The sequence below is a fragment of the Pseudophryne corroboree genome, chromosome 3 (genome assembly GCF_028390025.1).
Source record: "Pseudophryne corroboree isolate aPseCor3 chromosome 3, aPseCor3.hap2, whole genome shotgun sequence".
Classification (NCBI taxonomy): Eukaryota; Metazoa; Chordata; class Amphibia; order Anura; family Myobatrachidae; genus Pseudophryne; species Pseudophryne corroboree.
In genome coordinates this window covers 367025202-367051466 of record NC_086446.1, presented here as the reverse complement: position 1 = coordinate 367051466, position 26265 = coordinate 367025202, and the positions used below count along the sequence as shown (strand labels likewise).

Below are 26265 nucleotides of genomic sequence, written 5' to 3'. Positions count from 1 at the left end.
ACCCAGAACGATGTCGGCACCTCTTCCAGAAGCCATCACACAAGACGTCCAGGTGGACGCGACCCAGTCGGTAAAAACTGTAATCAAACCCCCTAATGGAGGGTCAGGTGAGGTCGTGTCCACAGGTATGTATGGTATTATACATCACGCACAAACAAATGTACCTTATATCTTAGAATCAATTCAGAATGACATTACTGGACTTAATCCTGTTAGGGTAATTGCAGTACCAAATGGGGAAACTGACTCTTCAGGAATCACTCCTGTCAGGAACATCGCCATGTACTGCCCTTTTTCCCGAACAGAATTAAGAGCAATTCTGTCTGAATTTCCTGATCCCAGGAAAGACTTAGTTGCTTGTCAAAGATACATTAGAGTGCTAGGACATACTGCAGAGCCAAGTAACAAAGATTGGAGGACAGTTTTGAGGGCATGTTTACCCCCCGATGTTGATTCATTGAAATTTATCACTGATTGTAAGCTAGATGAGGAAGTGCCACTAACAAACAAGTATAACCAAGATAATGTAAAAAGAATCAATCTACAGTTGAAAGAATATTTTCCTACAGTTGTAAAGTGGAATAAAATCTATACAATAAGACAAAAAGAAGGTGAATCCGCAGAAGAGTATTTTCACCGGGCTCTGCAGGATATGGCTAGGTACACAGGTATAGATGACATTGAAACTAATGTACACCACAGAGAGGTAGCTGTGTCCGTATTAGCGAACAACTTAAAAGACACACTAAAAATTAGGGTACAAACTTCAATACCTCATTGGAGAGGTATCTCGGTGGCGGCATTAAGAGAGTCCGCTATCGAGCATGACCGAAATATCCAAAGAACCAGGGAAGCGCAGGGAGAGCGGTTGATGACACTGAACATCCAAGCACTAGAGGATGCATCAAGTCGACCGGAACCCCAGGCCCCTAGCACATGGAGAAAGCCAAGGATTTGTTACCATTGTAGAAGAGAAGGGCATTATGCCAACAACTGTAATAACCCACATAAAGTTAGACCCCCTAGACCAAGAAATGAGCAAAATTACAACACACACCATTATAATCAGAGATCAGATAGGAGGAATTTTGAGCCACACCCATGATAGGTAGTCAAGAAAGGTGATCATACGACGGATGGTAAGCCTGAGGTAACGGTTAATAAAGTGGGAGGTCATTCACTGAAGACACAGGAATGACCAGGTGAAAAGTTGTAAATGTATTTGTGAAAAATGTTTTTTCTCTCTCTCTCTATCCCCATCTCTGACTAGTAGCGGTAAGAATTCACACATTGCATATCCACTTGGTCCTTGCAGAAGTCTACCAAACCCCAGCATGACCTCCGCCACAATGTATTTCTGGCCAGATACAGACAGTGGAGTAATGCAGGTGCTGGTGGGGAGGGACTGCTCAAGGAGACCATTAGACACATAGATATGACAGCCTAATAAGTCTGACAATGTTTTTCTAATGCTAACAATGTTTTCTTAATGTTGACAATGTTTAAAAATGCTTTGTTTCTCTTTTCTTATTGATGGTTATTGTCAAGTTATGTAATGTATATATGCACATGAATTGTTCTCTATCTCTTTTGTTTTTTTTTGTTGTCTCTCTCTTCCCACTCATGTTTCCATGGTTTAAAGATGCTATGTCACCCCTCAGTTGGACCAATGGTAATGCCAGATTTTTGCTCCTTACAGAAAGATCGTCGGTTGGGAAGGAATATTGCATCACCAGAATGTTCGTTTGGAAGACTGAGAGACAGCACCTTTGAGAGGACAGCAGAACAAGAAGAACAACAAGACGAGAGAACTTATTATCGTAACGAGTTCTCTCCCCCTCAAACTGATTTTCTTATACCCCCATTACAAATTTCTTCTTTTCTCCTCCTGTAAGATGGACTTGCCCCAAGAGACTGTGATATGGATTTTCCCGTTAACCATGATGTTGACCAGAGCAGTCTGTTTCGGTGAGAGTACCAGTGAGGTCGAGAAAGGATCCAGAAAGGTTCTGATGACTGAGACGGAGGTGTAAATTTCCAATAGCAACCCAATCACCAAGCAAAGGCGAGTACCGGGCACGATCTAACAACCATGTTATTTGTAAACAATTGTGAAGGATTGTTAGTTCAAAAAGAAAACTGTATCTGTAGGCTCGGTAGCAATAATGCCAATCCAGTTTTAATAACCATATGGACCGGCATCCATTGAGTGACTATCACTCCTTAGTGGGTAGCGTGTTAAATGAGACAGATTGTTGGGTATGCTCTCAAGTACCTCAGGGTCATAGCAAATCAGGGCTAGTACCATTTCCTTTAACGTTAGGGGAGGTACTTGAGCTAAGTGGTGGGAGACCGGTGGACAGGAGGTTTAATATCTCCAGCCCTCCTAGCTTGAAGCTCCACCAATACCATGTGGATAGGTCCCTCTTATGTTTCAACATCTCCAATCCCCGAAAGCCGGGAAATTGGGAAGTGTCATGGAGTAACCACACCATGACCTTTTCACACAGAGCAGATAGAATGCCTACAGATACAGAGCTTGTACGCCACATAGCCAGTAGAGGAAAATCTTTCCGGTATCGATATACCTTAGGAAATAGGATTACTAGAGTTGGAGAAGTATCACCAGGATACTGTGCACATATCGTACAAACTGATACGTGCATTAAGCAGATGGAAGAATTAGGGTCAGGAGAGTTCACCTGGAAGGTGTGTAATATGGTAATGTCCTTCTCCGTCCCATATGTTCTCCCCGATGATGCATATTTCATATGCGGGAGAAAGGCGTACAAGTGGCTTGCCCCAAACTCTGAAGGATTGTGTTATATTGGAAAAGTATTGCCTGAAGTGATGACTGTAACACATGACAAAATGAAGGACATACACCGTGGTGCCCAAGCTCCTTATACTCACACTCATTACGAGCGCCGAGTTAAAAGACAACTGTCAGAAAGGTTAGAGCATCCGGCCTCTGATCTTATCCATGAATCCACCGGGATTCAGGTTCTGGTAGCGTTAGATTTCACTCGCACCGCTCGGGGAGTGATGAATTATAGATACATTTCCGCACTCGCCAATTTGTTAGATAATATCACTGAAATGTATGATGACACGTTCAGATACACTGGAAGAGAACTTCAAGCTTATAAAACAGAACTAGTTCAGCATAGGATGGTTCTTAATTATCTTACAGCAGTAACAGGCGGATATTGTGTTACATTGGCAACACAGTACGGCATAAAGTGTTGCACGTATATCACAAATAGCACCGAGGATCCGGTAGAGGTCATAGACCAAAAGATGGACGATATTCTCCAATTAAAATGGGAATTTCGCCGAAAACACAATCTCACCCTTGCCGCTGTAGGAAATGAGCTGACTAGTTGGGTGTCATGGTTGAACCAGCGAAATTGGTTCTCCGGTTTAGGAGACTGGGCTCAAGGAGTCATAATGGATGTTGGAAAGTTTCTCCTATGTATCTTAGGTGTTGTTATATCTATTGGATTGATATTTAGATGCGGGCAGGCTTTAATGAGGTGCAAACAAAGTACAAGAGTGATGAGCTTGAGGAGTGAGGAAACTGTAATTAACCTGGATTTGATTTATGACCCAATGATAGAAACCATGATGTGATGAAAATGCGATTATAAGGTCCGTTTCTTTCACCTGTTTTTCTGCTTTTCCCCAAGATACAAAGACCCCCTTGGACGAGGAAGTTGACGAGACGCTATACAGACAACAGACAAGCACCAAAGATGAAGTTTTGACCACTTGAGAAATGGACATTTGATGAACTTTGCCATGGATCCCCAGTTTCCCTAGTATTCTTAAACTCACGCTAGCCCAACATTTTTGTAAATCTGATGGCACTGACAAAGCTATTTGCTCATGCCCAAGGAGCAATACAGCGCAAAGAAGACGACTCTCAACAGATACCGAACAAAACTTCAACAACAGATGTACATTTCCCTGACATAGAATACCACCGCATTTACCGTAATTATGTCTTTTCTTCATTTCTACAACCCTCAGGTAATAACACACATAGTATAGGGAATACAGGCACAGATATCAGCAATCACATATTCCCCCATTCATGTATCATCAACTAAAATGTGCTCCCCATTCTGTTCAAAAGCCGAAAAGAGCTCGGTAAAGTTTGACAGCCCATCCACAGACCTGTACCACGGGATAAGAAGGAATTCAAATGTATACTTCGCAATACCTCGAAGCTTGATTTACCACACGTACGGCACGATGATACATGACCCTCCAAACATGGACTCATACACACATACTTCTGCTATCTCACTAGGTCATACCCTCTTCACACCTACTCCTCTCTTCTTCCTTACCCAACCATGGAAATGAATTAACCCCTGACTTATATTTTTCTCCTTTTTGAAATGTTTTGAAGGTGGCAGTTATTATTGACTGCCAAAGGGTGGACTGTCAAAGTCAGAAAAATATCCCTATACACGCTGCCATATTTGCACCTCACGCTGGTCCGCGCTGCGCATGCGTGCGCTTTCCCGTGATAGCGCATACCCGCTGATGCGTGCACCCGCTCGCATCGGTATGCGTATTTACGGTAAGGAGTATGTAGTCGTAGCGTGCGACCCAATCGTTACATATTTTCACAATTAATGTAGTTTGTAGACCATGGTCCCTTTGATAGATTCTGAAAGTTTGGTTAATATAGAATGTCCTTGAACGGAGGAATCCCTCTTTGTATTGTAGGAAGGGTCTAACAGGAATCATACAGCAGTGTTTGGTACCCATCGGAAGGGTATTTAAATAGCAATATTCCGGTGTTGGTTTGGAGCGTATTAATCGCTCGTGCGAATAGTTATGGACATAAGAAGTTATGTCCATTTATTATTATTTGTTCTTACTTAGTCATGCACCTGAACAGTGGAGACAGGTATCAGTGGGTCTCAAATGGCTCTTTGACCTCAGAGATCCCCCAAACAATAGTTTGCATGTTGGGAGGGCCTCATAACTTTACATGCATAAGGTAAGCACCGGAATAGTAATTGAAGATCAATTGTACTCCAAATCAGTATCTTTCCCGCAGACGGAGTACAATAGTCTTTAATTACACTGAGCTTTGAGACTCAATGAGGAGGGCCAACACCTGTGTTTACAAATGGGGCTGGATTTGTATACAGGAGAATGAGGGCTGAGATGTCATTGTCTCAACTGAAAGTGGACATCATGAATATAGAACAGAACCCAGACAGGATTCTGTTTTGTATTCGCCAAACAATAGCTCTCCAGAAGACAGGAATGTGTTAGTTATCACCCATGGTTTTGCATAACCAAGACCACTGATACAGCCCACCTGTATGAATCAACCTGTGACCTTTGTTATAATGCGAAGCCGAATTCCTGCGTCCAATGGACAATGAGATTGTAGGGACCATTAGATTGCATTGTGTGAGTAGCATAAAAGACGGGCCTGTGGCATCCAGCTTTCACTTCTCATCAAACGGTTCTCATTGCTGATAATCGGGAAGCTGGCTGTCCAGAAGCGCTTGCGATCGTTACCCTTGTGCGTAAGTTTCTCTCCGTAATCATTGTCTTTCTGTGAGCCATTTCTCTCATCTCTCTCCCTATCTCTCTCTCTCTCTCCGTCTCTCTCTCTCCCTTCTCTTTTCTCCCATATCTCCCCTTGACTAGTATTGTATTGTATTGTATTAGATCGGTATTGTATTGTATTTCTAGTGTAGCTATTTTGGTTAGGAAGTCTCTGTTATATTGTAGTGTATCATTTGTACTGTGATTCCTTTTTTGCAAGTATATTAGTTATAATACATATAATAGGCTTTGGACCCTAAACAAGTATCTGTGTATTTTCTCATAAGTATAGTGTGTTCACGAGCGTCGGTGACGCTCAAGCAGCTTTGTAGTTAAAACAGGTTACACAAGGTTGCACTTACACCCTGTCCTCACACTAAGGTATACTGTGCATTTTATTGTCAAAGATATAGATATCAAGGTTTAGCGTTGTGAGCGTCTGCGCCGCTGGTGACCTCCTCGTGGTCTCAAGCGTCCGCTACGCCATAGCGAAGCATTACGTTTGTCTATAGCCAATAGCGTGCCTGCCTGTGATCATTTACTCGTGAGTAAACGTGACGCCTGAGCGTCTCGATCACGGCTAAGCGATCGATACGCAAATAGCGTACCTTTACGGTACTTCTCACGCATTCAGCGTACAGTGTTCTTAGACCTCATAAAGGGTTGTTTATACGATAAAGCAATCCAGCAGGCTTTGTCAATATATATATATATATTGATACAAGGAAATAGCTGCGCATCCAAATCCACCTCAAATTCAGTATTAATCAATAACAGTCTGTGTCCATATAATACTGAGTTCTTAAAGATGTATCCTGCTGCTTCCTCCTTTTTGGGACCAGAACCACTGGATCCAATGTACATGTAAATAGAAGAAGAATGGAGTGCGCAGGTGTGAGAAAAGTATTACAAATTCATTTATTGAACAATAATGCTCACATACATCTTAGCTTTAGAAGATCAGCATGATCAATCGTTTGGCTGTGAACATCCACGGGTGTCTCCCTCTCGTACTAGCTCAGGACGGCACACCACACAGCGCGGTCAGACGTTGTTCATCCGACACACCTGGACCAGACTTTCAGACGTCTTACACGTCTAACGCTGCACAAGCCACGCCCAACGCATTTCGTCTATATATATATATATATATATATATATATACACAGGGATAACCTTATATAAGTGTTATTCCCTTATAGCTGCTGTTTATATTGTCATTTGCTGCCAATAGTGCCCCCCCTTCTCTTTTTTACCCTGATTCTGAAGCAGGACTGCAGGGGAGAGTCAGGGAGCCGTCCTTCCAGCGGAACTGTGAGGGAAAATGGCGCTTGTGTGCTGAGGAGATAGGCTTCGCCCCTTCACGACGTCCTTATCTCCCGCTCTTTTGTGTAAAAATGGCAGGGGTTAAAATACATCCATATAGCCCAGGAGCTATATGTGATGTATTCTTTTGCCACCTAAGGTATTATCATTTATATTGCATCTCAGGGCGCTCCCCCCCAAGCGCCCTGCACCCTCAGTGACCGGAGTGTGAAGTGTGCTGAGAGCAATGGCGCACAGCTGCGGTGCTGTGCGCCACCTTAGTCTGAAGACAGGATTGTCTTCTGCCGCCGATTTCACCGGACCTCTTCGTCTCTTCTGGCTCTGTAAGGGGGACGGCGGCGCGGCTCCGGTGACCCATCCAGGCTGTACCTGTGATCGTCCCTCTGGAGATAATGTCCAGTAGCCTAAGAAGCCCAATCCACTCTGCACGCAGGTGAGTTCGCTTCTTCTCCCCTTAGTCCCACGATGCAGTGAGCCTGTTGCCAGCAGGACTCACTGAAAATAAAAAACCTAAATTAAACTCTTATTCTAAGCAGCTCAGGAGAGCCACCTAGCCTGCACCCTTCTCGTTCGGGCACAAAAATCTAACTGAGGCTTGGAGGAGGGCCATAGGGGGAGGAGCCAGTGCACACCACCTGATCCTAAAGCTTTTATTCTTGTGCCCTGTCTCCTGCGGAGCCGCTATTCCCCATGGTCCTTACGGAGTCCCAGCATCCACTAGGACGTCAGAGAAAAATACTAACATCTTCCCGCTCTTCGGGTCCCGCCAACTCACGTCCCTCGCGCCGGCCGCCTCCTCCTTCGATGCTTATCTCCTCTCCTCCCTCTCCCCCCGAGCGCTCCTGCTCGGGGGGCGGGGCTTCGCGGAATGACGCGTTTGCGTCGTGACGTCACGACGCAAACGCGTCATTCCACGAAGCCCCGCCCCCCGAGCAGGAGCGCTCGGGGGGAGAGAGAGGGAGGAGATAAGTAATCACAAAGTGAGCCGCTCGCCGCTAAACGGCACTGGGCCATTGGCCGCACGCTATACTGAAGGAGGAGGAGGGACAGGGCAGCGGGGAGCCGGGGCTCGTGAGCGCTGCACCGCAGATCGGATTGAAGAAAGATCCGATCTGTGGTGTGGCAGGGGGCCCTTTTGGAAAGGGGGCCCGGGGTACGTATCCCCGGGACCCCCCCCTTAATCCGGCTCTGCCCCCACCCCCCCTCTCTCCCCTCCTGTGGACATAAGTGTAAGGGACACTATTACTGTGGCCATTATGTGTTGCATTACTACTGTCGGTGTTATGTGTGGCACTACTAGTGTGGGCATTACGTGTATGTGGGGTACTACTGTGCCTGGTAACATGAATAAGGTACACTACTATGTGGCACAACATGAATCATGGGCACTACGTGCGTTGTAATAAGATTGTGTTACTGTGTGCCGTATTTGAATTGGGGGTACTATTGTGTGGCCACGCCCCTTCCTTGTCGTGCACGCCAATCTATTTATTATGTATGAGGGGCGCAAATTTATCGTTTGCAGGGGGCGCCGAACACCCTAGCACCGGCCCTGCCTCGGCGGGTAGGGACATCGCAGTCACTTCATCTTGAAATGCTGTCAATTTAGAGATGATCTCTATAGATAATATAGGGGAATGGGGTTGCTCAGGGGAATAACGCTGTATGGAGGGGCCACACAGAACAGCGGGTACTGGCGACAGCACCGGAGAAAGGGGCCGGGCGGGGCCGGCACGGGGATCACAGACCCCTCCCCCAGACGCTGCAGCTCCGCCCACTAGTCACGCATGCGCCCATTGTGCTCTCGCGTATCTCAACAACAAAGCCCTGAGGCCGCCACTGCTACTGAGCGCTGACCTCTCACTGCTTCTGCGCATGTTCCGCACTACCAGCCCCTTGTCACGGGTGTACTGTAGTTACAAAAAACGTAGTACGGTCATTGACTGTCTGTTGTTACAGCAGGTCCAATGCAGCGGCCATTTTATTGGAGTACATGAATCGCAGTGTACTCTGGATGTACGGACTTAAACTTCACACTCAGACAGGCTGCTGAGTACTAACTGCCTAGTGGTCGCGCCTGTTTCCCAGGATAACGCGATATGTGTAATGGTTGTGTATGTTCGGTTACCGGCATGTACTACCGCGCATGTGCGGCTTGCTGACCGGCGCGTTCACTCGTTTGGCCTAGTCCGTTCATGCGCAGTGCGCGGCGCTCATGTCTGCCCGGTAAGCGCGCATGCGCGGACTCCCTCTCTGGTGCTGAGTCCAGGCAAGCGCGCACCCGGCACGGAGCGGGCAGCGGCCACGTAGCTGCGCGGCACCGGGGGCGCGCACGGAGGGGGTCGCTCGGTGTAGTGACGTGAGCGGCGGAGGAGGAGGAGGCCGAGGACAGGAAGGAAGCTTCCCGGGAGCCATGGACCGAGACACCCCGGGTGGGAGGGTGAGTGAGAGCGGTACCCGGGCGGGAAGCCTAGACGCTGTGCATGATGAAGAACATAGGCCGAGGCCCAGCCAGGGGGCAGCTAGTGACCATAAAGCCATTGCATAGGCAAGGCCTGGGGCTTCTAGGCCTCAGTAAGGGGAATTATATTGTTCTCTGCAGGCCACACTACTACGGGTCTCTCTACATTATGTAATATTCATGGGCTGCCATCTCTGGAATGGACATGGTTGTATGCATAGCCTATAGAGGCCTAGGGAGGGGCAATGCCTTACCTGCTCTCAGCCTTCACTCCCATCACCTAGCACAGGCGAGGACTATTCTCTGCCCCTCCTTGTCTAGAGGAACGTTGTCACCCCCCCTGTTCTTGTGGACTGTCACTATAGACGTGTTAAAGGGGGTCGTTACATACCCCAGCTTAGTCTGTACTAATTAGCTGGCTGCACTGCTGGTTCGAGTGCCCCACTGTTACCACAAATGCAGGTGTGTCTGTCAGTATGCATTCTAAGTACAGGTATTATAAGGTCTCCCAGCAGGTAAATGTTTATATAAAAACAGCTGACTTTATAAGCATTTTTGTAATCTAATCTTCATCATTTTTATTTAGCTCAATTTGTTGTTTTGGTTTATAATGGTACAACTTTCCCATTTAATAATTTTGCAGTGTTATACGGTAATTATCTAAAACAATGTTTTTGCTGTATTAAACAGCCTCCATTGTAGGCTGTGTGAATCTCTAATGGTGATTAATATAACTGAATATTTGAATCTTCATTTTATTGATGATATGCTGACACACACTTTACTCATTGTCCTTGCAGTTTGATTATACTCCTATGACTGTCACACAATGTCTTAGGTATAGTTCGCTTTAAAAAAAAAAAATGGTTGCAATGTTCTATATGCAAAGTATGTGGACTACCGCAAATGTCTGTCAGTTTATAAATTGAAATTGTTACTGTGCTTAGTATTGATTATGGACATATGCATAGTTAAAGGTTATGTCGTGTAAAGACTCAGCACAGTGTATCTACATTGTCCCCATAGTTTGTTTTTGTTCCTAAAGTTTATGCACTTTTTCAGAGTTTACACATTCTACCACAGGGCAAGTCATTTACTGCTGTGGTATAACATAAACACACACACACAGGTTTGTGGAAACATACATGTTTGTATTTCTGTCACTTTACTGTTATTATAGTGAAGATGCATGTATTTTCTTTCATGTTTGTGTCCTCACGTTTTATGCATCAAAATAATCATATCCTTTAAGTTTAGGTATTTGTTACCATGCATGTTTATAACACTGATATATTGGTGCACCAAATATACGTACCAGGTAGCCAGCAGGCCTGAACTATTTTTATTATTATTTTTTTTTCTAGGAATCTTACGTTTTTGTGGAGTTTTTTTTAAGGTATACCTTCTACAGAAGTCCTTACGAGCATGTCTCCCTGGTGCCTGACAGTGATGGTCACGTTGTTGTCACCATTGTTGACCAATAATGTTACTTTCAAAGAGTGTTGCTAAACAAAACAAAAACAACTTTAACTTTCAATTATCATTTTGTCTTATTCTGTGAATGAAATTTGAAAAGAATAAATGCAAAATGATCAGTCTGTACCAAAATGTTTTACTCCTTTTCTGTAATAGATGCGTTTCAGTTTTGTGTATTAAATGTCCACTTCATTTTTATTGAAAGCCAAGCACTCAAGTATTACACTTCATTATTCACCTGGGATAATATCAATAGGGAGACATTTGTGTAAGTAAATAAAATGTGACCCCTGTGATTTAGGAAAATGCATATGCATGTAATCATACAGGTCTGCTGTATGACTGAAGGGAATTAGGTGTACTAATACAGGGTTATTGGAGTTCCCTAACATTAAAGCAAGGATTTTTTTTGGGGGTGGGGGGGGTGGGGTGGATATGATGTTTATTTACCCTAGTAACACAATGGGGTCGATTCAGTTCACCCGACAGTTGAATAGCGTCGGGAATTAGCTCCCGGCGTTATTCAATTCAGCTCAAGTTAAGTCGGCGAATGCCTGTTCTCCCGGACATAACAGGTTTTTCTCTAACGTCCTAGTGGATGCTGGGGACTCCGTAAGGACCATGGGGAATAGACGGGCTCCGCAGGAGACTGGGCACTCTAAGAAAGATTTAGTACTACTGGTGTGCACTGGCTCCTCCCTCTATGCCCCTCCTCCAGACCTCAGTTAGAATCTGTGCCCGGCCAGAGCTGGGTGCTTTTAGTGGGCTCTCCTGAGCTTGCTAATAAGATAGTATTTTAGTAAGGTTTTTTATTTTCAGAGAGCTTCTGCTGGCAACAGACTCTCTGCTACGAGGGACTGAGGGGAGAGAAGCAAACCTACTAACTGCGGCTAGGTTGCGCTTCTTAGGCTACTGGACACCATTAGCTCCAGAGGGTTCGAACACAGGATCTTAACCTTGGTCGTCCGTTCCCGGAGCCGCGCCGCCGTCCCCCTCGCAGAGCCAGAAGCCGGCAGAAGCAAGAAGACATCGAAATCGTCGGCAGAAGACTCCTGTCTTCATATGAGGTAGCGCACAGCACTGCAGCTGTGCGCCATTGCTCCCACATTACACCCACACACTCCGGTCACTGTAGGGTGCAGGGCGTAGGGGGGGCGCCCTGGGCAGCAATTAAGTACCTCCTGGCAAAAGCAGCATATACTGTATACAGTTGGACACTGTTATATGCATGAGCCCCCGCCATTAATTTTACACAAAATCGCGGGAGAAGCCCGCCGCTGAGGGGGCGGGGCCTTCTTCCTCAGCACTCACCAGCGCCATTTTCTCTCCACAGCTCCGCTGAGAGGAAGCTCCCCAGGCTCTCCCCTGCACGATAGAGAGGGTGAAAAAGAGAGGGGGGGCACATAAATTTGTCGTAAAAACAATATATACAGCAGCTACTGGGTTAACACTAAGTTACTGTGTGATTCCTGGGTCATATAGCGCTGGGGTGTGTGCTGGCATACTCTCTCTCTGTCTCTCCAAAGGGCCTTGTGGGGGAACTGTCTTCAAATAGAGCATCCCCTGTGTGTGTGGTGTGTCGGTACGTGTGTGTCGACATGTCTGAGGTAAAAGGCTCCCCCAAGGAGGAGATAGAGCAAATACGTGTGTGAGAGGGTATCTCCGTCGACAACGCCGACACCTGTTTGGATATGTGTAAGTGCTAAGGTGAATTTATTGCACAAAAGATTAGAGAACAGACAGGAAATCTACCCATGTCTATCCCTGTGTCACAGAGACCTTCAGAGTCTCACAATGCTCACTATCCAAAATAATAAACACTGATATCGACACGGAGTTTGACTCCAGTGTCGACTACGATAATGCAAAGTTACAGCCAAGATGGCTGAAAGGTATTCAATATATGATTATTGTAATAAAAGATGATTTGCATATCACTGATGACTCATTTGTCCCTGACACAAGGGTACACATGTTAAGGGGAAGAAAGCTGAGGTAAATTTCCCTCCTCTCATGAGGAAAAAGAGCGGGAATCTCCAGACAAGAGACTGCAGCTTCCCACAAAAAATTCTCAGGCAGTATCCTTTCCCCACTAGGGCCAGGATGTGTTGGAAATCTTCCCTTAGGGTGTCCTGTTTGCACAGAAGGTAGCACTAGCTATTCTCAGGGATCCTGCAGATAGCGTGCACATTCTAGTATACTACTCAGACCGGCGATTGTGTCGGAATGTGTTTATAGCGCTGTGGCAGCGTGGACAGGTACCTTATCAGCAGAGATTGAGACCCTAGTATGTATATATATATATATATATATATATATATATATATATATATATATATATATATATATATATATATTAAAGATGCTGTCTTAAGTGATATATATATATATATATATATATATATATATATATTTCTCTGACGTCCTAGTGGATGCTGGGAACTCCGTAAGGACCATGGGGAATAGCGGGCTCCGAAGGAGGCTGGGCACTCTAGAAAGATCTTAGACTACCTGGTGTGCACTGGCTCCTCCCACTATGACCCTCCTCCAAGCCTCAGTTAGAATTCATGCCCGGCCGAGGTTGGATGCACACTAGGGGCTCTCCTGAGCTCTTAGAAAGAATAGACTTAGGTTTTTTATTTTCAGTGAGACCTGCTGGCAACAGGCTCACTGCAGCGAGGGACTAAGGGGAGAAGAAGCGAACTCGCCTGCTTGCAGCCGGATTGGGCTTCTTAGGCTACTGGACACCATTAGCTCCAGAGGGATCGACCGCAGGCCCAGTCCTTGTTGTTCGGTCCCGGAGCCGCGCCGCCGTCCTCCTTACAGAGCCAGAAGCAAGAAGATGGTCCGGAAAATCGGCGGCATGAAGACTCTGTCTTCACCAAGGTAGCGCACAGCACTGCAGCTGTGCGCCATTGCTCCTCTCACACACTTCACAATCCGGTCACTGAGGGTGCAGGGCGCTGGGGGGGGGGGGCGCCCTGAGGCAGCAATAAAAACACCTTGGCTGGCTAAAATACCTCAATATATAGCCCCAGGGGCTATATATGAGGAAAATACCCCTGCCAGAATTCCATAAAAAGCGGGAGAATAGGCCGCAAAAAGGGGCGGAGCCTATCTCCTCAGCACACTGGCGCCATTTTTCCCTCACAGCTCGGCTGGAAGGAAGCTCCCTGGCTCTTCCCTGCAATCTACAGTACAGTAAGAGGGAAAAGAGAGGGGGGGCATTAAATTTGGCAGTATATATACATATATTATATGAAAAGCAGCTATTGGGGACAGAACTCAGTTAGTCCCTGTATATATATATAGCGCTCTGGTGTGTGCTGGCATACTCTCACTCTGTCCCCCCAAAGGGCTTTTGTGGGTCCTGTCCTCGTTTAGAGCATTCCCTGTGTGTCTGCGGTGTGTCGGTACGGCTGTGTCGACATGTTGAATGAAGAGGCTTATATGGTGACGGAGCAGAGGCCGATATATGTGATGTAGCCCCCTGTGGGGCCGACACCAGAGTGGATGGATAGGTGAAAGGTATTAACCGACAGTGTCAACTCCTTACATAAAAGGGTGGATGACGTAACAGCTGTGGGACAGCCGGCTTCTCAGCCCGCGCCTGCCCAGGCGTCTCAAAGGCCATCAGGGGCTCAAAAACGCCCGCTCACTCAGATGGCAGACACAAATGTCGACACGGAGTCTGACTCCAGGGTCGACAAGGTTGAGACATATACACAATCCACTAGGAACATCCGTGACTTGAACCCGGCAATAAAAAATGTGTTACACATTTCTGACATTAACCCAAGCACCTCTAAAAATTGGTTTTTAGGTTGGGGAGAAAAAACAGGCAGTGTTTTGTTCCCCCATCAGATGAATAAATGAAGTGTGTGAAAAGCGTGGGTTCCCCCGTTTAGAAACTGGTAATTTCTAAAGAGTTACTGATGGCGTACCCTTTCCCGCCAGGAGGATAAGTTACGCTGGGAGATATCCCCTAGGGTGGATAAGGCGCTTACACGGTTGTCAAAAAAGGTGGCACTGCCGTTTTAGGAACGGCCACTTTGAAGGTACCTGTTGATAAAAAGCAGGAGGCTATCCTGAAGTCTGTATTTACACACTCAGGTACTAGACGGAGACCTGCAGATCGTGCTGCTGCAGCGTGGTCGGTGACCCTGTCAAACATGAGAACATATTAAAGACGTCGTCTTATATATGAGGGATGCACAGAGGGATATTTTGCCGGCTGGCATCCAAAATGAATGTAATGTCCATTCTGTCAGGAGGGTATTTGAGACCTGTCACGGGACAGGTGATGCTGACTTTAAAAAGATTCTGCCTTATAAAGGTGAGGAATTATTTGGGGATGGTCTCTGGGACCTCGTATCCACAGCTGGGAAGAAATATTTTTACCTCAGGTTTCCTCACGGACTCAGAAAGCACTGTATTATCAGGTACAGTCCTTTCGGCTTCAGAAAAGCAAGCGGGTCAAAGGCGTTTCCCTTCTGTACAGAGACAAGGGAAGAGGGAAAAAGCTGCACCTGTCAGCCTGCTCCCAGTATCAACATTCTTCTCTCGCTTCCTCTGAGCCCACAGCATGACGCGGGGGCTCCACAGGTGTAGCCAGGTACGGTGGGGGGCCGTCTCCAAAATTTCAGCGATCAGTGGGCTCGCTCACAGGTGGATCCCTGTTTCTTTCAGATAGTTTGTCAGGGGTACAAGCTGGAATTCGAGATATCTCCCCCCAGCCGTTTCCTAGATTATGGCTTGCCGACAACTCCCTCAGGCAGGGAGGCTGTACTAGAGGCAATTAATAAGCAGTATTCCCAAAAGTAATACTCAAGTGCCCCTACTTCAACAAGGACGGGGTTACTATTCTACACGGGTTGGGGTACCGAAACCGCATGGTTCGGTGTGACCCATTTATATTAAAATCCTTGAACACATACATAAAAAAATTAAAGTTCAAGATGGAATCGCTCGGGGCGGTTATTGCAAGCCTGGACGAGGGGGATTACATGGTATCCCGGGACATCAAGGATGCTTACCTGCATGTCCCCATTTACCATCCTCGCCAGGAGTACCTCAGATTTGTGGTACAGGATTACCATTACCAAGTCCAGACAGGACTGTACAAGGCACCGAGGGTGTTTACCGGGGTAATGGCCGAAATGATGATACTCCTTCGAAAAAAGGGAGTTTTAATTATCCCGTACTTGGACAATCTCCTTATAAGGGCGAGGTCCAAGGAGCAGTTGCTAGTCGGGGTAGCACTATTTTGGAAAGTGCTACAACAGCAGGGTTGGATTCTAAACAGTCCAAAGTCACAGCTGGTTCCTATGACACGTCTACTGTTCCTGGGGATGGTTCTGGACACAGACCAGAAATAAGTGTTTCTCCGGGAGGAGAAAGCCAAGGAGCTGTCATCTCTAGTCAGAGACCTCCTGAAGCCAAAACAGGTATCTGTGCATCATTGCACGCGAATCCTGGGAAAAATGGTAGCTTCCTACGAAGCAATCCCATTCGGCAGGTTCCATGCAAGAACTTTTCAGTGGGACCTGTTGGACATGTGGTCCGGATCGCATCTTCATATGCATCGGCTGATAACCCTGTCTCCAAGGACCAGGGTATCTCTAAAATGGTGGCTGCAGAGTGCCCATCTTAAGGAGGGCCGCAGGTTCGAAATACTGGACTAGGTCCTAGTGACCATGGAGGCCAGCCTTTGAGGCTGGGGGCAGTCACACAGGGAAGAAACTTCCAAGGACTTTGGTCAAGTCAGGTGACTTCTCTACACAAAATATTCTGGAACTGAGGGCCAGTTACAATGCTCTGGGTCAGGCAAGGCCTCTGCTTCAAAACCAGCCGGTACTGATCCAATCAGACAACATCACGGCGGTCGCCCATGTAAACCAACAGGGCGACACAAGAAGCAGGATGGCGATGGCAGAAGCCACAAGGATTCTCCGATGGGCGGAAATTCATGTGTTAGCACTGTCAGCAGTGTTCATTCCCGGAGTGGACAACTGGGAAGCAGATCTTCTCAGCAGACACGACCTCCACCCGGGAGAGTGGGGACTTCATCCAGAAGTCTTCCAAAGGATTGTACACCTTTGGGAAAGGCCACAGGTGGACATGATGGCGTCCCGCATCAACAAAAAGCTATAAAAGATATTGCGCCAGGTCAAGGGACCCTCAGGCGATAGTTGTGGACGCTCTGGTAACACCGTGGGTGTACCAGTCGGTTTATGTGTTCCCTCCTCTGCCCCTCATACCAAAGGTATTGAGAATAATAATAAGAAGGCGAGGAGTAAGAACGATACTCGTGGTTCCGGATTGGCCAAGAAGAGCTTGGTACCCACAACTTCAAAAAATTATATCAGAGGACCCATGGCCTCTACCGCTCAGACAGGACCTGCGGCAGCAGGGGCCCTGTCTGTTCCAAAACTTACCGCGGCTGCGTTTGACGGCATGGCGGTTGAACGCCGGATCCTGAAGGAAAAGGGCATTCCGGAGGAAGTCATTCCTACGCTTATTAAAGCTAGGAAAGAGGTTACAGCAAATCATTATCACCGCATATGGCGGAAGTATGTTGCATGGTGTGAGGCCGAAAAGGCCCCAACAGAGGAATTTCAACTAGGTCGATTTCTGCATTTCCTGCAAGCAGGAGTGAATATGGGCCTAAAACTGGGCTCCATTAAGGTACAGATCTCGGCTCTGTCGATTTTCTTTCAAAAAGAACTAGTTTCAGTACCTGAAGTTCAGACTTTTGTAAAGGGAGTGGTGCATATTCAGCCCCCATATGTGCCTCCTGTGGCACCTTGGGATCTCAACGTGGTGTTGAGTTTCTTAAAATCACATTGGTTTGAACCACTAAAAACCGTGGATCTGAAATATCTCACGTGGATGGTGGTCATGTTATTGGCCTTGGCTTCTGCCAGGCGAGTATCAGAATTGGCGGCTTTGTCTTATAAAAGCCCTTATCTGATTTTCCATATGGATTGGGCAGAATTGAGGACTCGTCCCCAGTTTCTCCCTAAGGTGGTGTCAGCGTTTCACCTGAACCAGCCTATTGTGGTGCCTGCGGCTGCTAGGGACTTGGAGGACTCCAAGTTGTTAGACGTGGTCAGGGCCCTGAAAATATATGTTTCCAGGACGGCTGGAGTCAGAAAATCTGACTCGCTGTTTATCCTATATGCACCCAATAAGCTGGGTGCTCCTGCTTCTAAGCAGACTATTGCTCGTTGGATTTGTAGTACAATTCAGCTTGCACATTCTGTGGCAGGCCTGCCACAGCCAAAATCTGTCAATGCCCATTCCACAAGGAAGGTGGGCTCATCTTGGGCGGCTGCCCGAGGGGTCTCGGCTTTACAGTTTTGCCGAGCTGCTACTTGGTCAGGGGCAAACACGTTTGCAAAATTCTATAAATTTGATACCCTGGCTGAGGAGGACCTGGAGTTCTCTCATTCGGTGTTGCAGAGTCATCCGCACTCTCCCGCCCGTTTGGGAGCTTTGGTATAATCCCCATGGTCCTTACGGAGTTCCCAGCATCCACTAGGACGTCAGAGAAAATAAGAATTTACTCACCGGTAATTCTATTTCTCGTAGTCCGTAGTGGATGCTGGGCGCCCGTCCCAAGTGCGGTGTATCTGCAATACTTGTACATAGTTATTGTTAACTAAATCGGGTTATTGTTGAGCCGTCTGTTGAGAGGCTCAGTTGTTTCATACTGTTAACTGGGTTTCATATCACGAGTTATACGGTGTGAATGGTGTGGCTGGTATGAGTCTTACCCGGGATTCAAAATCCTTCCTTATTGTGTACGCTCGTCCGGGCACGGTGTCCTAACTGAGGCTTGGAGGAGGGTCATAGTGGGAGGAGCCAGTGCACACCAGGTAGTCTAAGATCTTTCTAGAGTGCCCAGCCTCCTTCGGAGCCCGCTATTCCCCATGGTCCTTACGGAGTTCCCAGCATCCACTACGGACTACGAGAAATAGAATTACCGGTGAGTAAATTCTTATTTTATATATATAATATATATATATATATATATATATATATATATAATCATGCCCAAAGAGACATGAGTATACTGGGTCCTAGAGTCAAAGCTATGTCGATTTCTGCTTGACGGGTCCTGTAGAATATGCAATGGACAGATGATGCCGACTTAAGAGTCATGTGAAAGGCTGAGGATTGTGTGGAGAAGGTTTCTCGGACCTGGTCTACACAGCTATAGCTGGTAATTCTGATATTTTGCCTTATATTCCTGCACAGCCTAGGAAAGCACGACATTATCAAATGCAGCCTTTCGAATAAAGAAACAAGAAAGTCCGAGGTGCGTCTTTTCTTGCCAGAGGCGGGGGCACAGGAGAGAAGCTGCACAACACAGCTAGTTCCCAGGAACAGAAGTCCTCCCCGGCCTCTACAAAAATCCACCGCAAGGCGGAGCTAGGCCCGGTGGGGGCACGCCTTCGTCAGTTCAGCCACAAGTGGGTTCACTCCCTGTTAGATCCCTGGGCAATAGATATTGTGTCTCAGGGATACAAGCTGGACTTTGAGAAGATGCCCCCTCACCGAAGGCCCTGCCGGCTTCCCCCCACGAGAGGGAAACAGTGTTAACTGCAATTCATAAATTGTATCTTCAACAGGTGGTGGTCAAGGTTCCCCTCCTTCGACAAGGAGGGGGTTATTATTCGACCATGTTGTAGTCCCGAAACCAGACGGTTCGGTCGGACCCATATTGAATTTAAAATCCCTGAACATATAACTGAAAGGGTTCAAGTTCAAGATGGAATCGCTAAGAGCGGTTATTGCAAGCCTGAAAGGGGGAGATTTTATGGTGACTCGGGACATAAAGGATGCATACCTTCATGTCCCCATTTATCCACCTCATCAGGCGTACCTCAGAATTGCGGTACGGGGTGGTCATTACCAATTTCAGACGTTGCCGTTTGGTCTCTCCACGGCCTTGAGAATATTCACCAAGGTAATGGCGGAAATGATGGTGCTCCTGCGGAAACAAGGTGTCACTATTATCACGTACTTGGACGATCTCCTCATAAAAGCGAGATCAAGAGAGCAGTTGCTGAACAGCGTATCACTTTCTCTGGAAGTGAAACTGCAACACGGCTGGATTCTATATATTCCAAAGTCGCAGTTGGTTCTTACAGCTCATCTGCCTCTCCTAGGCATGATCCTAGACACAGACCAGAAAAGGGTTTATCTCCCGATAGAGAGAGCTTAGAAGCTTGTGACACTGGTCAGGAATCTATTAAAACCAAAACAGGTGTCAGTGCATCACTGCACTCGAGTCCTGGGAAGGAGGATGGCATCATTCGAGGCCATTCCCTTCGGCAGGTTCCATAGGAGGACCTTCCAATGGGACTTACTGGACAAGTGGTCTGGATCACATCTTCGGATGCATCGGTTAATCACCCTATCCCCCAGAGCCAGGGTGTCTCTCCTGTGGTGACTGCAGAGTGCTCACCTTCTCGAAGGTCGCAGATTCGGCATTCAGGACTCGGTCCTGGTGACCACGGATGCAAGCCTCCGAGGGTGGGGGGCAGTCACACAGGGAAGAAATTTCCAAGGGCTGTGGTCAAGGCAGGAGACTTGCCTTCACATCAATATCCTGGAACTAAGGGCCATATACAACGCCCTAAGTCAAGCGGAGACCCTGCTTCGCGACCAACCGGTTCTGATCCAGTCAGACCGCAGTGGCTCATGTAAACCGCCAAGGCGGCACAAGGAGCAGGGTGGCGATGGTAGAAGCCACCAGAATTCTTCGCTGGGTGGAGAATCACGTAAGCGCACTGTCAGCAGTGTTCATTCCGGGAGTGGAAAACTGGGAAGCAGACTTCCTCAGCAGGCGCGACCTCCACCCGGGAGAGTGGGGACTTCATCAGGAAGTCTTCACGCAGATTGCAAATCGATGGGAACTGCCACAGGTGGACATGATGGCGTCCCGCCTCAACAAACAGCTAAAAAGGTATAGCGCCAGGTCATGGGACCCTCAGGCGATAGCTGTGGACGCACTAGTAACACCGTGGGTGTTCCAGTCGGTCTGTGTTTCCTCCTCTTCCTCTCATACCAAAGGTGCTGAGAATTGTAAGAAAAAGAGGAGTGAGAACAATACTCATTGTTACGGATTGGCCAAGAAGGACTTGGTACCCGGAACTGCAAGAAATGCTCACAGAGGACCCATGGCCTCTGACTCTCAGACAGGACCTGTTGCAACAAGGGCCCTGTCTGTTTCAAGACTTATCGTGGCTGCGTTTGACGGCATGGCGGTTGAACGCCGGATCCTAGCGGAAAAAGGCATTCCGGATGAAGTTATTCCTACGCTGATAAAGGCTAGGAAGGACGTGACAGCATAGCATTATCACCGTATATGGCGAAAATATGTTGCTTGGTGTGAGGCCAGGAAGGCCCCTACAGAGAAATTCCAGCTGGGTCGATTCCTGCACTTCCTACAGTCAGGAGTGACTATGGGCCTACAATTAGGGTCCATAAAGGTCCAGATTTCGTCCCTATCCATTTTCTTTCAAAAAGAACTGGCTTCACTGCCTGAGATTCAGACGTTTGTTAAGGGAGTGCTGCATATTCAGCCCCCTTTTGTGCCACCTGTGGCACCTTGGGATCTTAACGTGTTGTTGGGTTTCCTGAAATCCCACTGGTTTGAGCCACTTAAGACTGTGGAGCTAAAGTATCTCACGTGGAAAGTGGTCATGCTGTTGGCCTTAGCTTCGTCTAGGCGCGTGTCAGAATTGGCGACTTTGTCATGTAAAAGCCCCTATCTGGATTTCCATATGGACAGGGCAGAATTGCTGACTCGTCCGCAATTTCTGCCAAAGGTGGTGTCATCTTTTCATTTGAACCACCCTATTGTGGTGCCTGCGGCTACTTGTGACTTGGAGGATTCCAAGCTGTTTGACGTAGTCCGGGCTTTGAAGATTTAGGTAACCAGAACGGCTGGAGTCAGGAAGACTGACTCGCTGTTTATCCTGTATGCATCCAACAAGCTGGGTGCTCCTGCTTCAAAGCAAACTATTGCTCGCTGGATCTGTAACACGATTCAGCAGGCTCATTCTGCGGCGCATCCAAAATTAGTGAAAGCCCATTCCACAAGGAAGGTGGGCTCTTCTTGGGCGGCTGCCCGAGGGGTCTCGGCATTACAGCTTTGCCGAGCTGCTACTTTGTCGGGTTCAAACACATTTGCAAAATTCTACAAGTTTGATACCCTGGCTGAGGAGGACCTTGTGTTTGCCCATTCGGTGCTGCAGAGTCATCCGCACTCTCCCGCCCGTTTGGGAGCTTTGGTATAATCCCCATGGTCCTTACGGAGTCCCCAGCATCCACTAGGACGTTAGAGAAAATAAGATTTTACTCACCGGTAAATCTATTTCTCGTAGTCCGTAGTGGATGCAGGGCGCCCGTCCCAAGTGCGGACTTTCTGCAATACGTGTATATAGTTATTGCTTAATAAAGGGTTATGTTATGTTGGCATCCATTGGTTGATGCTCTGTTGTTTGTTCATACTGTTAACTGGGTAAGTTTATCACAAGTTATACGGTGTGATTGGTGTGGCTGGTATGAGTCTTACCCTGGGTTCGAAAATCCTTTCCTTGTAATGTCAGCTCTTCCAGGCACAATTTCCTTAACTGAGGTCTGGAGGAGGGGCATAGAGGGAGGAGCCAGTGCACACCAGTAGTACTAAATCTTTCATAGAGTGCCCAGTCTCCTGCGGATCCCGTCTATTCCCCATGGTCCTTACGGAGTCCCCAGCATACACTACGGACTTCGAGAAATAGATTTACCGGTGAGTAAAATCTTATTTTCTCTAACGTCCTAAGTGGATGCTGGGGACTCCGTCAGGACCATGGGGAATAGCGGCTCCGCAGGAGACAGGGCACAAAAAGTAAAAGCTTTTGGACCTAGGTGGTGTGCACTGGCTCCTCCCCCTATGACCCTCCTCCAAGCCTCAGTTAGATCTTTGTGCCCGGCCGAGAAGGGTGCAATCTAGGTGGCTCTCCTGAGCTGCTTAGAAGTAAAAGTATACTTAGGTTTTTTTATTTTCAGTGAGTCCTGCTGGCAACAGGCTCACTGCAGCGTGGGACTAAGGGGAGAAGAAGCGAACTCACCTGCGTGCAGAGTGGATTGGGCTTCTTGGCTACTGGACATTAGCTCCAGAGGGACGATCACAGGCCCAGCCATGGATGGGTCCCGGAGCCGCGCCGCCGGCCCCCTTACAGATGCTGAAGCAAGAAGAGGTCCATAAATCGGCGGCAGAAGACTTTCCTGTCTTCATAAGGTAGCGCACAGCACTGCAGCTGTGCGCCATTGCTCTCAGCACACTTCACACTTCGGTCACTGAGGGTGCAGGGCGCTGGGGGGGGGCGCCCTGGGAAGCAATGAATTTACCTTATTTGGCAAAAAATACATCACATATAGCTCCTGGGCTATATGGATGTATTTAACCCCTGCCAGTTTTCCAGAAAAAAGCGGGAGAAGAGCCCGCCGAGAAGGGGGCGGGGCCTATCTCCTCAGCACACAGCGCCATTTTTCCCACACAGCTCCGCTGGTAGGAAGGCTCCCAGAATCTCCCCTGCATCCTGCACTACAGAAACAGGGTAAAAAAGAGAGGGGGGCACTTATTTGGCAAAATAACAGATATAAGCAGCTATAAGGGATAGACACTTATTGTAAGGTTGTCCCTATACATATATAGCGCTCTGGTGTGTGCTGGCAAACTCTCCCTCTGTCTCCCCAAGGGGCTAAGTGGGGTCCTGTCCTCTATCAGAGCATTCCCTGTGTGTGTGCTGGGTGTCGGTACGTGTGTGTCGACATGTATGAGGAGGAAAATGATGTGGAGGCGGAGCAATTGCCTATAATGGTGATGTCACCCCCTAGGGAGTCGACACCTGAATGGATGGCCGTAATTAAGGAATTACGTGACAGTGTCGGCACGTTACAAAAAACTGTTGACGACATGAGACAGCCGGCAGCTCAGTTAGTGCCTGTCCAGGCGTCTCAAACACCGTCAGGGGCTATAAAACGCCCGTTACCTCAGTGGGTCGACACGGACCCAGACACAGACACTGACTCCAGTGTCGACGGTGAAGAAACAAACGTATTTTCCAGTAGGGCCACACGTTACATGATCACGGCAATGAAGGAGGTTTTGCACATCTCTGATACTGCAAGTACCACGAAAAGGGGTATTATGTGGGGTGTGAAAAAACTACCCGTAGTTTTTCCTGAATCAGAGGAATTGAATGAAGTGTGTGATGAAGCGTGGGTTACCCCCGACAAAAAACTGCTAATTTCTAAAAAATTATTGGCACTATATCCCTTCCCACCAGAGGTTAGGGCTCGTTGGGAAACACCCCCTAGGGTAGATAAGGCGCTCACACGCTTATCAAAACAAGTGGCGTTACCGTCTCCAGAAACGGCCGCCCTTAAGGAGCCAGCAGATAGGAGGCTGGAAAATATCCTTAAAAGTATATACACACATACTGGTGTTATACTGCGACCAGCAATCGCCTCAGCCTGGATGTGCAGTGCTGGGGTGGCGTGGTCGGACTCCCTGACTGAGAATATTGATACCCTGGATAGGGACAGTATTTTATTGACTATTGAGCAATTAAAAGATGCATTTTTATATATGCGAGATGCACAGAGAGATATTTGCACTCTGGCATCAAGAGTAAGTGCGCTGTCCATTTCTGCCAGAAGAGGGTTATGGACGCGACAGTGGTCAGGTGATGCGGATTCAAAACGGCACATGGAGGTATTGCCGTATAAAGGGGAGGAGTTATTTGGGGTCGGTCTATCAGACCTGGTAACCACGGCAACGGCTGGGAAATCCACATTTTTACCTCAAGTCACCTCTCAACAGAAAAAGACACCGTCTTTTCAGCATCAGTCCTTTCGTTCCCATAAAGGCAAGCGGACAAAAGGACAGTCATATCTGCCCCGGGGTAGAGGAAGGGGAAAAAGACTGCAGCAGACAGCTTCTTCCCAAGAACAGAAGCCCTCTTCCGCTTCTGCCAAGTCCTCAGCATGACGCTGGGTCCTTACAAGCAGACTCGGGTACGGTGGGAGGTCGTCTCAGAAATTTCAGCGCGCAGTGGGCTCACTCGCAAGTGAACCCCTGGATCCTGCAAGTAGTATCTCAGGGGTACAAATTGGAATTCGAGACGTCTCCCCCTCGCCGGTTCCTGAAGTCTGCTTTACCAATAGCTCCCTCCGACAGGGAGGCGGTATTGGGAGCCATTCACAAGCTGTACTCCCAACAGGTGATAATAAAAGTACCCCTCCTACAACAAGGGAAGGGATATTACTCCACACTGTTTGTGGTACCGAAACCAGACGGTTCGGTGAAACCGATTTTAAATCTAAAATCTTTGAACACTTATATCAAAAGGTTCAAATTCAAGATGGAATCACTCAGAGCAGTGATAGCGAACCTGGAAGAAGGGGACTATATGGTGTCTCTGGACATCAAGGATGCCTATCTCCATGTCCCGATTTGCCCTTCTCACCAAGGGTATCTCAGGTTCGTAATACAGAACTGTCATTATCAGTTTCAGACGCTGCCGTTTGGATTGTCCACGGCACCCCGGGTCTTTACCAAGGTAATGGCCGAAATGATGATTCTTCTTCGAAGAAAAGGCGTATTAATTATCCCTTACTTGGACGATCTCCTAATAAGGGCAAGGTCCAGAGAACAGTTAGAAGTCGGAGTAGCACTATCTCAAGAAGTACTACAACAGCACGGGTGGATTTTAAATATTCCAAAATCGCAGCTGATTCCGACGACACGTCTGCTGTTCCTAGGGATGATTCTGGACACAGTCCAGAAAAAGGTGTTTCTCCCGGAGGAGAAAGCCAGGGAGTTATCCGAGCTGGCCAGGAACCTCCTAAAACCAGGAAAGGTGTCAGTGCATCAATGCACAAGGGTCCTGGGAAAAATGGTGGCTTCTTACGAAGCGATTCCATTCGGCAGATTCCACGCAAGAATTTTTCAGTGGGATCTGCTGGACAAATGGTCCGGATCGCATCTTCAGATGCATCAGAAAATAACCCTGTCTCCAAGGACAAGAGTATCTCTTCTGTGGTGGCTGCAAAGTGCTCATCTCCTAGAGGGCCGCAGATTCGGCATTCAGGACTGGATCCTGGTGACCACGGATGCCAGCCTGAGAGGCTGGGGAGCAGTCACACAAGGAAGAAACTTCCAGGGAGTGTGGTCAAGCCTGGAGACTTCACTTCACATAAATATACTGGAACTAAGGGCAATTTACAATGCTCTAAGCCTAGCAAAGCCTCTGCTTCAGGGTCAGCCGGTGTTGATCCAGTCGGACAACATCACAGCAGTCGCCCACATAAACAGGCAGGGCGGCACAAGAAGCAGGAGGGCAATGACAGAAGCTGCA

At 47.6% G+C, this 26265-nt stretch overlaps 1 protein-coding gene across 5 annotated transcripts in view; it reads left to right on the top strand.

Annotated features, from left to right (window-relative positions):
- Nucleotides 1-8743: 8743 nt before the first annotated feature.
- ZNF652 (zinc finger protein 652) overlaps nucleotides 8744-26265 on the top strand; it is a 210184-nt gene continuing 192662 nt past the window's right edge. For 2 of the 5 annotated variants that reach the window (XM_063959854.1, XM_063959855.1), the window contains exon 1: nucleotides 8744-9346. The gene's annotated coding sequence lies outside the window, so the exon portion shown is untranslated. The other 3 variants (XM_063959858.1, XM_063959857.1, XM_063959856.1) reach the window with 3 other exon arrangements.